This window comes from Eleutherodactylus coqui, chromosome 7 (assembly GCF_035609145.1).
Source record: "Eleutherodactylus coqui strain aEleCoq1 chromosome 7, aEleCoq1.hap1, whole genome shotgun sequence".
NCBI lineage: Eukaryota > Metazoa > Chordata > Amphibia > Anura > Eleutherodactylidae > Eleutherodactylus > Eleutherodactylus coqui.
Window position 1 is genome coordinate 125,516,661 of NC_089843.1, and position 14,876 is coordinate 125,531,536.

A 14,876-nucleotide genomic window follows, 5' to 3' on the forward strand; every position below is an offset into this window, starting at 1 on the left:
CCTGCTCCCGGCAGCTGGAGTTCCTCACGGCCGGCCTGCAGTGGGTGTGAAGGGGGTGTGAGTCAGACCTGCCCCCTGATTGGCTCATCCCACACTCACCCGCAGCGCATTGCTTTCAATGGAGCCGGCTGTATTGCTGGCTCCATTGAATGCAATGCGCTGGACAGCTCCAGCCCATTTCTAATGAAACGCGACTAGTAGCAGATTTTCGGGCGATTTTCGGGCATCGGTCACTCGATTTGCGGATGCGCATCTGTCATGCGATCCGCAAATCGCGCGAAAAAATGCCCGTCTGACTAAGGACTAATAAAGCACACTTTTGTGGTGAAGGCCCATTGTCTGCACTGCCCCTCTTTCCTCCCCCAAAGGAGCCTGTATTAACCCCTTAGTGACCAAGCCTGTTTGCGCCTTAATGACCAGGCCAAATTTTGCAAATCTGACACGTGTCACTTTAACATGGAAAAACACCAGAAAGGTTTTGCATATCCAAGCGATTCTGACATTGTTTTTTCGCCACATGTTGTACTTCATTTAGGCGGAAAAAAAGACCAATAGAATTTGTGTTTATTTATTAAAAGCGCCAAAATTGGGAAAATTTTGAAAAAATCGTCATTTTTTCACATTTCCAACTGCAATATCTCAAATATGTGCAAACATAATATAGAAATTTTTGCTAAGATATATATTTCCATCCGTTTACTTTATTTTGGGCGTACATTGGAAAAACTTTCGCTTTTTTTTTAACCATTTAGGAGACGTACACATTTAACATTACTTTTCAGCATTTTGAGGAACACTTTGTTTTCCTACACCAAGCCAAGATTGGAAAGGCTCATAGGAGTCAAAATGATAGATACCCCTACAAATGACTCCATTTTAAAAACTACACCCCTTAACGTATTCACTGAGGGGTGTCATGAGTATTTTAAGCCCACAGGTTTTTTTTAGGAGTCAATGCAATTTAGAGGAGTAAAACTAAAATTTCATATTTTTGCAAATATGTCATTTTAAAGACGGGACTTTTTTCTATAGTACACATGAAAATGAAGATTTGCACCCCAGAATGGATACCCCTGTTTGTCCTGTGCTCAGAAACATACCCATTGTGGCCCTAGTATTATGTCTGGATGCACAATGGGGCCCAAAATGAAAGGAGCAAGCGGTGGCTTTCGGAACAGAAATTTTGCTTGAAGGAGATTTAGGCCCTATTGCCCACTTGTAGAAGCATTGAGTGACCAAAACGATGGAGAACCCCACAAGTGACCGCATTTTGAAAAGTAGACCCCTTAACGAATTTATCTAGGGGTACAATGACTTTTTTGACTTCACAGTTTATGAGTGAATCTAAGCCAAGCCGAAGGAAAAAAATTACGATTTTCATTTTTTTGGTAACTCTGTCATTTTAAAAGCAGTTTTTTTTGTACAGCACATATATGAATGAAGACTTGCACCCCAAAATGGATACTCCTGTTTGTCCTGTGCTCAGAAACATACCCATTGTGGCCCTAATCTTATGTCGGGATGCACAATGGGGCCCAAAATGAAAGGAGCAACCGGTGGCTTTCGGAACAGAAATTTTGCTTGAAGGAGATTTAGTCCCCATTGCCCACTTGTAGAGCCATTGAGTGACTAAAACGATGGAGAATCCCCACAAGTGACCCCATTTTGAAAAGTAGACCCCTTAACGAATTTATCTAGGGGTACGATGACTTTTTCGACTTCACAGTTTTCGAATGAATCTAAGCCAAGCAGAAGGAAAAAAATATGATTTTCATTTTTTTGGCAATTGTGTCAATTTAAAAAGTTTTTTTTGTACAGTGTACAATGGAATGAAGACGTTCACCCCAAAATGGATACCCCCATTTGTCCCGCATTCAGAAACATACCCATTGTGGCCCTGCACTTCCTTAAAAAAACGGGAGTTGCGCTGGATTTACGAGTTAGAAACAATGTCCCCAAAAGGATTAAACATGGAATATGTATATATGCCCCACCTCTAACAAAGAAACTTGAGACGCATTATAGGTAATGAGGTTTGTTTTTAATTATATGTTGGTGTTTTTTTAAAAAAATACCCCACCTTTTCTTTTCTTTTATCTTTACAGATAGACCAATAGACGGTTCCAGTCTCTCCCTCCTTGTGTTTTACACCTCGGGACACACGAAGAAGTTATACTATAACTGAAGAATTATGCATAATGAATCTCATAATTTTGCAGGATATGTATTATGTGATGGTATTTATAATTGTGATATACATGTTATCTATAGGGATTATATATGTTAATGTGAGAAACAACAATATGGATAATCTGATACAATCGCATGATATAGTGCCATATGATCATATCAAAGTTGGTGACTGTAAAATATTACATATATTCATTATAATATCACATGATGAGCACTACTGCATGATTGCGCATCTTGTATGATTTATGTGATAAGCTGTATCTCATGATTGATACATTGAGATTATAAAACGATGTATAACCATTTGACACTATACATGATATTATTATGAGAGATATTAGCATATGCTTTGATATCCTGCTACATTGGTTTTATGAGTATATATCACATATTATACGGCATCAGAATTTCATGACCATGCACGAGTTAATGTACATAAAAAATACTTCTGTGCATGGCTTTACAATCTATTTGTAGCAGGATAACAACTGGTTAAACTATACATCTATTGAGGATATAATGACAGCGTATGTATGTGATATTTGCATAATGCAAAAGGAACGTAATGCCTCCCTTGAAAGTGCAGGATCCCGGATGCATTTATTCACTGACTAAATTGTGCAGTCTGTTTAGAAATGCTGTTTTTTTTTTTATGCTGACTGAGCCGCAGCATAGCGGTATATGTTTATTGAGATCATGTGGGCGTCACCCATGACATAGTGGATGACGTTGCAATGGGACAACGCGATACCGGCGACCTTCTCACACATGCGTAGTAGAGGAAAGCAGACGCCGACAGTACACACTCATGTGATCACCATGGAGATGACAGCCTCGAGGAGGAGGGAGATGCTGGCACCTGTAATGATTGTATGCAAATGGACATCTATGACTAGGAGGGGTTGCAAACTAGGTGGAGGGTTTTGATTTGTTAATTGTTTTACTGTGACACTATTTATATGTGATTGTGCACCACTATGAGTGAGCTTGACAAAGGCCAACATGGCCGAAACGTTGCCTGTTTTTCTGTGATGGGGAATAAAATTTTGGATATCAATTTGCACCCTGGATGCTGCCAAAGTCTTTTTTTCATTGCTGCATGTGATTTGGTGAAAAGGATCCATTCACCTGTTTCTTTGGCTACTGCATGATCTATGCCCAGCCCTTGGAGGGATATACAATTTGTGCTGCTGGCGACCTGCTTTCTCTGGCTAGGCCCATAATGGAGGGAATGCCCGCTGGATTTCAGGGTACAACTGAATAAATTCAAGGCCCCATTGCCCACTTATACGGAAAAAAAATTGACTTCCTAAAAATAACCCCACCCCCACCCCCGCCATCCCCATTTTTTGGCATTCCCTAAATATTAGATAATATAGAATAATATAAACTGCGTTTTATGTCCGAAGACAGGGGAAATTACGGAGGCTGGTTGGGTTAGGCACATGGGGCAAGAAAACCGGGTATCCCCCCTCCTCTCATGCTTTTTGGGGGGTATTTTGTGACCTCAGCGGCGGGGATGCGGTGTAAAAAGTGGCGTTACGTGAGTCTTCGTAAGCTTGATGAGGTGCGACGGTCTCACACAGAAGATGCTTAACAAGCTGCTCCTGGAACTGCAGGAAGGCAAGCGTTCCTGGGGCTTCTTATAAAATACGTATCACAGGTAGCGGTCTGAATAACGCCGGGCTCACACAGACGTAGGTGGAATCCGCTTGCGGAGGCCCGCAGCCGATCCCAGCTGAGAGCCCGGCTGTGACCCTGCGTACGGCCGCGTAATGTACTGCGCATAACTGCCTACTCACACAGGCAGTCAATCGCAGTACAATTTTTTTTTGTTTGTATTTCCCGCACCGTGGCTTAGCGATGACGCGGGTACCCGCAGCCCGTACACAACGTAGTTGCGTATGGGCAGTGGGTATATCCGCGACCATGGAGCACAATGGGCTCTATGTTGCGGATATCCGCGGTAAGATAGAACCTGCTGCGTTCTCTTTTCTGCGAGTGGATTACACAATTCCAACCCACTAATGTGAGCGGAATTGTGTAATCCAATGCGATTGATCTGCGTAATACCGCGGATCAGACGCATGCGGAATCCGTAATTCCTATCCGGTCATGTGAGAGCAACCTATGTTAGATCGCTACTTTTTTATTACGTGACCGGGGACCGCTCAACGAGGCCACCCGTCACTGCTCGAGAGCAAGGAGATTTTAAGTTTCCTGGGCTCCCCGACTTGTGCGCATGTGTCCGGTGTTTTGCCGGCGGTCACATGCGCAGAATCCGGGTAAGTTCACGGATGAGGATCGCGTCGGGGTGCAAATACGGAGGCCTCCGGTAAAAAGTTTCATCTCTTCTCACTGATCGCATCGGTGAGGGGAGATGAAACTAACTTTTTTTTTTACTTTTACGTGATCGCCATTATCCATTGGATAACGGTGAACACATGATCAGGAACCGCTCATCGCGGCCCCCCGTGACATCTCCAGGCTCTTGACTAAGTTTTGTAGCCAGGAGCGGGGAGATTTTAAGTTATCCTGGCAATCCACAGCTTTTGCACATGCGTCTGCCGCTTTGGCGACGGCCGCGTGCGCAGAAGCTGTGGTAAGGTCCACGGATAAATCCGGGGGTCTTAGGTATGTAATTTCATCCTCCCTCACGGATATGATCCATGAGGGGAGATGAAATGTAAGCGTTTTAAACTTTTTTTTTAACTTTTTAAACTTTTTTTTTAACTTTTTTACACTTTTTTTAAATTACTTTTTTACTCTTTTTTTTACTTTAAATGATCACTGCTATCCATTGCATAACAGTGATCATCTTTGCAGTGACATCCCTCTGCTCTTGGCTACACATGGCAGCCTGGAGCAGAGGGATTTTAAATTTCTCTGTGCACGCGGTGAAATTAACTTTAGGGCGAGCACCCACTGGCGATTGCGTTTTCCGCAGGAAAAAAACGCAGCGTTTTCGCCGCGTTTCCCGCGATTTTTCCGCGCGTTTTTCGCGGCGTTTTCGCGGCTTTTCCATTAATTTCCATTGACTTTCATGGGTGCATTAGGAGAAAAATAAGGACACATATGCAACTGACATGTTCCTATGTTAAAAATGCAAACGCAACGCAAAAAAAACGCCAGTGGACAGGAACACATGTTATCTCTATGCCTGTGCAGGAAAAACGCAAAACACAAAACGCAGGTAAAAAAACGCCAGTGGGTGCTCGCCCTTATGGTTACCTTCAGTAACTGGGAACCAGGAGATTTTAAACTCCCCGGGGCTCCCATTTTTCTGCGCATGCGCGTGACGTAATTCGTCTGGTGCGCATGTGCAGAAGAGCCGCGCCGGGTCCCGGAGCACCCATTCTCCGCGGCAGACATCGGGGAAGCCCGGTAAGTACTTTCAGCTGCCCTGATGGATCCGATCCATCAGAGCAGCTGAATCTTTAACTTTTTAAACTTTTTTTTTACACTTTATTGCGATCGGCGCTATCCATTGGATAGCGTCGATCGCAATGCCGGGGAGGAGTCCCCGCAGCCCAGGATGACAGCTCCATGCTGTCGGCTACCTGCGGGCACCAACAGCATGGAGCTGTCACATCCAGAGCCCACGGGTCTTTATTCTCTGCAGGACGCATGTTTTTACGTCCTCAGAGAATAAAGCCCACTTGAGCAGGACATAGAAAGACTATGGGCTGGTCGTTACGGGGTTAATGGAGGTGCAAGGCTTAGAAACCTTTTTTGGGGGGGAAACACTTCATGTCGAGCCAAAGTATGTATTTCGCAATCATGCCCTTTGACTGAGGCAGCGAAGTATGCGCACCAAATTATCACCCAAGCAATAATTTCTTCACAAATCGTGTGGCCCAATGTGCAATGTTTTTCATTCGTCAGTGGAAAGTGGTATTGTATGTATATGGTTGTTATTGATGCTTACCCATGTTTGTGTCAGTTTACGCTGCAAGGTTTATACCTTTATTGTAAAATTTCTTTGTTATCGCCTCTTTCCCCAGATTTCTGGCAACTGGAAATTCCTTTGCTTCACTGCATTTGGCTTTCTGGATTGGCCGCTCTACCATTGGTGGAATCGTCAGGGAGACCTGTGACCTTTACCCACTTCTTTTGGGGGCGAAGTTCTGAAGTAGCCTGTACAGTATGGTAGGCCAGCACATTCTGCTATCCAAGTCAGGGACCTCTTTGCGGAGTACTTCCTCTCTCCACAGGGAGTGCTTCCGTGGCAGGTGGACCATGTGCGAGGAGGTCGATGAGCTGGTTTCTCAAGATAGTATTTTTTTTAAAGCTGGCTGTGCCCACCTTTTTTCTTAGATCGTTATTGGCACTTTTTTGTAGTTAGGGACTCGCAAAATAACGAGGACCCTTGACGTGGGTTGCGAGCTTGTACTAAATTGTCCAACTTCCGCTCAATATACCAAGTGTGATATCCCCCTTGTGGCAAATGTAGTGAACCAATACCTCGTTTTTGGCCTCATCCAAGGGACTGCCTTTAAAAATGAGACGTGTGATGTTTTTCTCCTTCAACAGTGGGCCTCGTTGCATTTTGGTGGTAAGTATGGTCACCTCTCTTCTCCCAGGAAATAAGCTTACCATTTGTGTGTATGTTGTGCAAATTTGGCAGGATGTGATGGGGTTTTTTTTACAAGCAAAATTAACATTGGGTGGCAGATTTTTGTGCCGTTGTGGCCCATGACCATACACCTCATCAAAAATTAGATTCTATATAGCTTGAAGGAGATATATAGCTCAGCATTGTAACCTTTTTTTGGTCATTCTCTATAGGTATTCTGCTGTGGATATTGAACGCCAGCAGACTAGGGATGCAGCAGCACTGTCTTTTATAGAAGGCGTGTGAAAGTTGTCTAGGTAAATAGCAAGCCCACAAAATGATTGTTTGTAAGGGATGCCGATATGACTCCTCCCAAAGAATCACGTATATGAGCATATCTGGTTCTGTCGCCACACTAGTTATGTTGGCCGATTAAAAGATTTACATACATCATTAAAAAAGTAAGTCCTACCAATAGTGTTAATCAAATATTCGCTGACCGAGAATATATGTTTTACAGGTATGTTTGATGGCAATGTTTGTTGGTGGAGGATTTTCTAATATTTTCCTTGTTTTTTCATAGGTAAAACCTGTGTACTGCATTTGCTTACTGGTTGACTTACCAAAATCATGTGTTTACAATTTGGAACATTTTACAGATATTGTACACCTTTGTTCAAACATCAATGCTTGCTATGCGAGGACATATCGTTAATTCCTAAGTGAAGTGCCAAGACTACCCACACCTTGCAGATTTAGAAGCTCAAGTATTGTCGGCTGCACCTCAGTTGTAAGCATGTGTTAACAGTGACTATTGTGCCATACCTGCTGCCCTTTTATTGGATGAATGGACTGTGTCCCCTCTAAACTATGTATGTTTTTCAATGTGAACTCCATGTATTGACCTGAGTACATTATTGTTCAATGGTAAAAATGCTCAACAGCTCTAACCACTCACCCACCATAAAAGTCTGTCTATGCTAAAAGCCATAGTGCCTTTCCAGAAAAAATAAAGAGCCAAACAAGGTACACAGGTTGTGTCTAGGAGTGAAACTCCGCATAGTGTGTATTTTTTTGTTTGTTTTCCTTGAATTTCAAATAATGTAGTTCACCAGGGCCAATATACTCCCCCTCAAATATGCGTACTTCACCGGCTGTGTCTTGCAGCAAGCATTTTACCTGTGACATGTGAAAGAAAGACTTCCCTGTGTTTTGAAAAAAGGGTAGTTTTGTGTTGAATCTTGAAAGATTGTAATAAATAAATGACAAAATCATGTTTAAGTTATTTTTTTTATATGTATAAAAATCTTTATAAAACTGGTGTGTATAAATAGAGAGCCAACATGGCTCAAATATGTCTGTAGAAACAAATTTCCCTCTTCTGGGACGGCACGAAAACCAGCTTATGTTTGCAGATGATGGACCAGCCAGAAGGATGGCAACTCAGGGCCCTTTCTGCACCCCCACAAGCATAAATCAATGGGTTATTGTAAGATCCACAGGTGATGGCGTGGATGGCACTGTGGAGAGGTGAAAGGTGGGTGGAGCGACCTCTGCTCCATCGTCGGAAAGTGATGGACTCCTCACTGATGGAGGTCAGCCAGGCGCTCCCGGAGTCCATCTAGGCCACTCTGCAGCACATCGATCTGCAGGTGACATAGATGGATTTCGTGGAAGAACCAGGCCACCCTCTCCTCAGGGGGAACATCTCGCCATGCTGTGAGTCCAAACAAAAATAAAAAAATTAATTGCTAAGGAATCCTAACAACACAACAAATACACATTTGTTTGAGTCGTTAATATTATTTGATTTAGGCTATAAGCAGGAATCATCAGTAAAGGCATGTGTCCCTTGCTCTGCCACTGTGGGTAGAGACCACATTTATTAAGTCCACTCTGTGCAGCGTTGTTACTGCCAAATATTCAAGGAGACTTTTGGCTGCCTCTCCTACTGTTATCCCAGATGGTTATTTGTTCAGCCCCCAGTGTGTAACCAGAGTGTTGCAATTATCTGTCACAGGGCGAGACGGGTCCAAGTTACGTCTTTCCACCTCCACCAGAGGCTGTTGGGACCTCAGAGGAGCCAGCCTGGCAGGGGAACCCTCTGCTGAATCTTGCTGACTGGCAGGGGGCTCTTCTGTTGACAAGAAAGCAAGGCATTGTTAAAAAATCTTTGAAAAATCAAAAAATTATTAAACACGCCAGTAAGCTTTTATTATTAGTGTGCAGTCTCTAATACTTACCGGGTGGGTCCTCTACAGTGGCTTGTGGTGGAGGTGAGGCCTGGCGGGCCAGCCATGGTGTTAAGGGGCCAGCCTGGGCAGATTCCAACCTGTGACTTTGTGACTCTTCTGTTGGGACATTAAAGTGAACACAAAATTAGCCACAATTCACACAAGAGCAGCATGGTTGTAATTACATGTTGAAGGAAGGCCTTGAAATATCCCATGAACTAAGGACACAGACTATGTGGCATGAACATTTGTAAAAAGTCACTCACATTGGAAAATGCTGTCATGAAGCCACGTTGTTTTTACTGCTGTAAAAATTACACATTTAAGGAAGACCCCTTAGATACATTTTAAATACACTCCCATGGGCAGGGGCATGGGACAGATGTATGACCTCTGGCTCTAAGATTTGCTTCATACATACTTCATGTATCCCACACTTCAGACTCTATGCCACAGAGTTCAAGCTGCAAGTCTGCGCCAGTATGTTACCGTCGCTAAAGTGTACTTTTTATTATGTGTTGCACTAGGGATAAAAACACATAAGCCACGCCCTAAATATTCACAAGATCTTATTGTTGTGGGGGAGTAGGTATGGCCCAAGTTTACCATCATAAACGAGCTGGTCCATCATCTGGACCAGCAGATGGGTTTCGAGCTGTCCCAGGGGTGATGTCCGGCCAGATATTTTTTTGTTTCATTTTAAAGATCCAAAATGGTGCTGCCCAGGCACTATCCAGCGTAACAAGCATGCGGCGGACACACGTTTAGTGCGCGAGGTAGGGCACGCACATATGACGCAAGACGCACAGTTTACTCCTCCTATCGCATTTGTCTCCTAGACAATATTTGCCAGTTACCTAAGACAGGCGTACATTTATGTCACATGTTTGTCCGTATGTACAAGAGAAAAATTTTATGCAAAAAAATTGAACACAGAAAATAAATGTGAATAGGCTATAATGCGAAGCATACAAACCAAACGTGCCTCAACAGTTGCCTTAAATAAATAAACCAACATGCTTCATGGGCGGACAAGTGCATAGACACAGGTGACTAACACCGGCAGACCACAACAGTCGTGGCAATGTGCTTTGTATGTAAAAAAGCAATGGGGACTTTGAGGCCATGTGCAAAATATACAACACCTATCTGTACAACAGTCCTCAAGCTTTTTAGGTGTTTGGACATTATCTAATGATCGCCACAGAGTCTTTTGGCAGTGTCTAAAGTGTCGCAGTAAGGAAAGGTTATGCGATGTTTGTAGGCAAACATTTTAAGGCTTGCTTGTTACCCATAACATACTGACTGTAGGTGTGTGTTAACTATGGCGGCCTCACTTTTTGGTCCAAACCAAAATAAAACCAAAGGGGACTCAGGCTTACAAAAAAATACCCATTGATTAGAGCCCTGAGCTCAACAAACATTATTAGATAGGGGGGGGGGTTGACAGAGGCTTTCAGGATGAGGCTATTGTCCTCTTGGTCCTTCATCTTTACTTACACATTTGAGAGTATGAAAAGCAACCAATTCCCAAACCTTCCTTCAACGACTGTATCAAGCTTGGATGACTAAGTGCCTTTGAGCATAGCTAAACATGTGCTTACTTATACCAAGTAAACAAATTTTAACACACAATACAACACACACAAAAAAGCTTAGTAAGGAGTCTTGCAAAATACATTTATAACCAAATAGATCATTTACATAACAAATATTTAGAAAAAAACAGGACACAACACAATATCTTATATCCCACACCTGGACGATTTCATAGGCCTTTGCCACAAAGCCCTTCCTGTCCTGGGCGGCCCCTCACGGCGCCTGATAGGAGGCAAATAGGGTGGTGAAGGTGGCTGCTGCAGCACATCAGCCTACAACTCAACTTTGTGCGAGTTGGCAGGCGGGCCAAGAGGGCGTGAGGTTATATCATCCCTTGGGTGGTGTAGGGGAACTGCAGGGGACCTCAAACAGTCATTCTGCCCACTAGAAAAACCTCAAGGGTCAAAATGGCTGCACTCATCTCTGGCCACAATTTACTGTGGGTGCATGAAGGCTGCAGGAGAGGGGGGTTGGGGCTGCCCTCAGAACTCCATGTTTGAGAGGCAGGCTCAGCAGTAGGGACTTGAGAGAAAGATGTCTGCCTCCTTGTGTCTCCCCTGAACGTACGGCCATGATCAAGCAAACTGAACACCGTACACCCATGTGATATGATTGAGCCCTACACCACTGTACACTATTTTGACCAATTTTTGGAGAAGCACAATGTTCCCCAGATGTGTGACTGTATTCCTATGCAATTTGGCAGGATTCAGCTGCATTATGGAGAGCAAATTAGTGAAGATGATTTTTATTCCTATTGACTTTAATGGGACTCAAAATTGCCCACCTTGATTCACAATTATTTTCATGAAATCAGCCAATACCAGCACAAATCGATCATTCTACTAATTGCATATCACTAAGTGCCGTATTTTCAGAAAAAAAACATACGTGGGCTGAGTGGGCTCATCTGTCTGGGGTTCATGCTGCCTGTTACTAGGGCAACAAGAACCTGGTGACAAGTTCACTTTAAATACAATTCCATTGATGCACATGCTCATCTACTCAGCAGCGTGTCAACTTGTAAAGTCATCGCTGTATCCTGACCCAGTGATTTCCAGCATATGGATCACAGATAGGGTTGCCATCTTTGTTATGAAAAAAATACCGGCCATCGTAAAAAGGGCGTGGCTTATCGCAGGCGAAAATTTTATTGTGATGCACGACGGCCATGAACAGGGGGCCAAAAAGGATCACACACAGCATGACTAAAGGACTGACTGACTAACTGAAGGACAGACGAACTAAAGGACTGACTGACTAACTACCGTAAGAGTCAGGCGGACTATAGGACTCACTGACTAAGAGACAGATGGACTATAGGATTGACAGAGATAAACAGACTATAGGACTGACTGACTAACTGAGGGACGGACAGACTAAAGGACTAACAGGTAGATGGACTACAGGACTGACTGACTAACTGAGGGAAAGACGGACGGACTATGGAATGGACAGACTACGAGACTGACTATTTGAGGGACGGACAGACTATAACTGAGGGACGCACAGACTATAGGACTGACTGACTCTCTCTTACACTTGACAAAGTTACTGAGGCAGGACTTCCCACCAGCTGCCCCCCACAGTGCAGCCCCTCACCCATTGTCACCTGTTCCCGTCCGTCTCTGCAGCCCCCACATCCCGCGCAGTTACCATACACCAGCTTTTTTATCCACAGGCTGTTGTTGTCCTCATCCACAGGGCTTTGTTGTCCTCCTTTTCCAGGGCCCCCGTTGGGCTGGTACCGCATTCAGTGCCAGGCCAGGCTGCCGGTGAGGGGGAGTGCTAAGCCAGGCACTTAACAACCGGCTGTACCTTGCAAGTTGCTCAAGGACATTGCGGCAACCCTCAGCAAAGATAATGCTCTGATTGGCTAGCCAGTGCCGGCGTCACCCAATGAAAGCCGGCGCTGGTTAACCAATCACAGCCATTCAATGACGTCATTGAATGGCTGTGATTGGTTAACCCAGCGCCGGCTTCTAATCGGCTGACGTTGGTGCTGGCTAGCCAATCAGAGCATTATCTTTTCTGGAGGCGGGGAATTCAAGCCCTGCTTCCAAAAAGCATTAAAAAATACCGGCCTTTAATATGGCCGGTAAAAAAAAAAAGACGGCACCAGCCTGGCGGGCAAAATACCGGCCCGGTGGCAACCCTAATCACAGTGGTTGTCGGATGCTCTGTTTTTGGTGGCAGACAGCAGGAGATTGGCTGAAGACTCAAAAGAGTATACAAACACTTCTGCAGCCAATATATACACAGAGTGACAGGCAGGATAGAGCTGCAGCACTGGTACGAGGTGCGTACTTTTTTATAAGGTAAGTACTTTTTGTTATTTTTTATTTTACAGTATTCCCTCCAACTCCTCCAATTTTTAGATATGTTGGAAAACCCCTTCAACTATAAGGGTCCCTGAGCACCAGTACAAGTTGTCATTGAATGGCTATGATTGGTTAACCCAGCGCAGGTTTCTAATTGGCTGACGTTGGTGCTGGCTAGCCAATCAGAGCATTATCTTTTCTGGAGGCGGGGAATTCAAGCCCTGCTTCCAAAAAGCATTGAAAAATACCGGCCTTTAATATGGCCGGTAAAAAAAAAAAGAAGGCACCAGCCTGGCGGGCAAAATACCAGCCCGGTGGCAACCCTAATCACAGTGGTTGTCGGATGCTCTGTTTGTGGTGGCAGACAGCAGGAGATTGGCTGAAGACTCAAAAGAGTATACAAACACTTCTGCAGCCAATATATACACAGAGTGACAGGCAGGATAGAGCTGCAGCACTGGTACGAGGTGCGTACTTTTTTATAAGGTAAGTACTTTTTGCTATTTTTTATTTTACAGTATTCCCTCCAACTCCTCCAATTTTTAGATATGTTGGAAAACCCCTTCAACTATAAGGGTCCCTGAGCACCAGTACAAGTTGTGTATATTGAATTTCATGCCTAGATATAATGTAATGCTTTGGCTAGAAAAAGGTTTTGATGTTTCCATGTAACAAAATTACATTAAAAAAGGATATAAAGATGCCAGCATTCATGCAGGTGAAGAAATCCTTGAGTTAATTAACACCACCAACACATTAGAATCACATTTCATATGCAGGGGTCTTTCTGAAACATACATTGTGTATGTTCATCCACAATATTTAACCAGTGATTGGGTATGTTTTATGGAGCACATACTCCCAGAAGGGATTATATATAGATGGCAGAATTCAATGTCACCATGTAGCCTTGTACAGAGCTCTACAATAGACTTGATTATATAAACATGTTTTGCTCGTATGCCAAACTTTCTTGCAGTTATTTCAGGTAATAGACTCTGTTACACAAGGAATCGATCGTCTTCAACATGTCTGAAGAGAAGTTTACTGACCAGATTTGGCATAACATACTTGGACACAATATTGGTTATTTACATTTTCTTATTTTTGTATGTAAATGCTTTTACTTCTTCAATGTACTTGTTCTTCCTACCGGTATTAATGACTGGATCATGAATTCTACATTATTATGTCTCCTTCTGCCTTTAGCAGATCCATATCTTATAAATAAAACATTACTAAAAAGATGTGAAACTATTTTTCTGGATTAATTTAATTCAGTTTTGAAGCTGCAGATAAATGTGATAAGAATGCCCAAGTACTTAGAGTGACATATATTTAGTTAATGTTATTGTACTGCAATTAGCAGCTGTAGATTAATACTAAAAACAATTAGTTACACTTGGAGCAGCAATGACAATAAGGCAAGCAGAAAATCCTACACAAATGAAACCAAGCTGAACATATATAATTTATCAACTAGGGAGATATCTAAATGTACGTGTTCAGGGTGTAGTGGAAAATAATGCAGACAGTTCTTTAAGATAACATTCTGAAATCAACAATAAGTAGTCACTTACTATATTTCTGTGAAGCGTACCTCCTACCCTTTTATCATGTTATTTTTAGGTTTAAAATTCAGGAATTACTTGAAGAAAGATACAAGGAGAAAAAAAAATGACAGATCATTGCATTTATCTCATTAAAACAATGCACGTACTCATTAACATCAGTCATCTAACATGCCCTGTTGTACCATGGTCACCATCGATCACGTCAGTGAAATGGGTTCAACAAAGTGAAATTGGTAGCCCCTTGTGGTCACGTAATTGCTGATGTCCTGAGAAAAAGGGGTGGCAAGAAGCTTCTTCAGGGAATGTTGGCATGTTTTTGGTGCTTGTGTCATGCTATAATGCCCACTTTGTATGTATGCTTCTTGCACTGTAGCAGCAGTAACATGGAGCTATATATATT